The sequence below is a fragment of the Chiloscyllium plagiosum genome, unplaced genomic scaffold, assembly GCF_037043375.1.
Source record: "Chiloscyllium plagiosum isolate Xiang-an unplaced genomic scaffold, Cpla_swu_hap1 HiC_scaffold_41, whole genome shotgun sequence".
Lineage (NCBI taxonomy): Eukaryota > Metazoa > Chordata > Chondrichthyes > Orectolobiformes > Hemiscylliidae > Chiloscyllium > Chiloscyllium plagiosum.
In genome coordinates this window covers 35,805,863-35,807,201 of record NW_028270179.1, presented here as the reverse complement: position 1 = coordinate 35,807,201, position 1,339 = coordinate 35,805,863, and the positions used below count along the sequence as shown (strand labels likewise).

General features: G+C 44.4%; 1 long non-coding RNA gene across 1 annotated transcript in view; it reads left to right on the top strand.

Annotated features, from left to right (window-relative positions):
* LOC148138229 (uncharacterized) overlaps window positions 1-757 on the top strand; it is a 95,639-nt gene extending 94,882 nt beyond the window's left edge. The window contains exon 6 of the long non-coding RNA XR_015754016.1: window positions 264-757. This is a non-coding gene — a long non-coding RNA (uncharacterized LOC148138229). The remainder of the gene's footprint in view (window positions 1-263) is intronic.
* The last annotated feature ends 582 nt before the right edge of the window (window positions 758-1,339 follow it).

Below are 1,339 nucleotides of genomic sequence, written 5' to 3'. Positions count from 1 at the left end.
CTCTCTCCCACACACATGCATATATAAGTCTATGGGCTGAATTTGCATTTGCTGAGTTGTAATTGCAGTTACATTGTATGTTTTTTGAACAAAATAGAATCTACAGGCAGTCAATCCATGTAACATTTTGTAAATTCCTACTTTGTAAATAGAACCAGTCTGGCTCATCATAGGGATACAGGTATGACTCCAATCTCACACATTTAATGCATTGTCTGAGCTGAGGTGCCACGACTCTTTTAAAAACCTTAAGTTCTCTTCAGGAAGCGACTTTGAAAGAAATTCTCGGACTTACATACTGATGAACGAGACCTTTAACTTATTCGAAAAGATGGAAGACTGAACAGCAATCTCGGCTTGTTCAATATATTATTTGAGTTGTATGACATTATGATCTTTTGCCATAAAATTCTGTGTCTTATGATCCTGATCCAGCTAACTGATGAAGGAGCAGCGCACTGAAGAGCTATTTCCAAATAAACCTGTTGAACTATAACCTGGTGTTGCGTGACTTGTAACTTTGTCCACCCCATTCCATCACCTCCATATCATGGCTACCTTGAAAGAGCACACATATCCAATTGGCAGAGGGGGAGAGAAGATATGAGAACAGAGCATGCCACAAATAACGCTAACAGAAAGGGAAGAAATCGGAGAACGTAGCAAGCAAAGAGTTTAGAATCCCAACAGTGTGGAAACAGGCTACTCGGCCAAGACGTCAAGACCAACTGTCCAAAGAGCATCTCCCCCATACTCGTTCTGCCTGCTCTACGCCCTGGAACCCTGCATTTCCCATGGCAAATCCACTTCAGCTGGACACCCTATGGGCAATTTAGCATAGCTGACCCATCTAACCTAACCTGCACATCTTTGGCCTGTAGGAGGAAACCCACATAGGAAAGGGGAGACGCAGAATAGAATCCTGGTCCCTTGTGCTGGGAGGCACCAGTGCTAACCACTGAGCCACCATGGCACCCCTAAAAGAAATATTAAGTCCAGATGGCTGTAAAATGCCTAGTCTCAAAATGAGATGTTGTTCCCTCAATTTGTGCTGTGATTCACTGGAATATTCACTGCAGCAGGCCGAGAACAGATGAGTGGGCATGGGAGCAGGACACTGTGTGAAAATGACGAGTGATGGGAAGTTTAGGGTTATCCTTGCCTACAGAGCAGAGAGGTTCTGAAAGTTGTGACCCAGTCTGTGGTCAGTTTTTCCAATGCAGAATAGACCCCATTGGGTGCGGTGAATGTAGTACATAGGATGGGAGGAGGTACAGGTGAAATGCTACTTCATCTGGAACGACTGTTCAGTCCTTTGGATGGTGAGCAGGGAGGACAA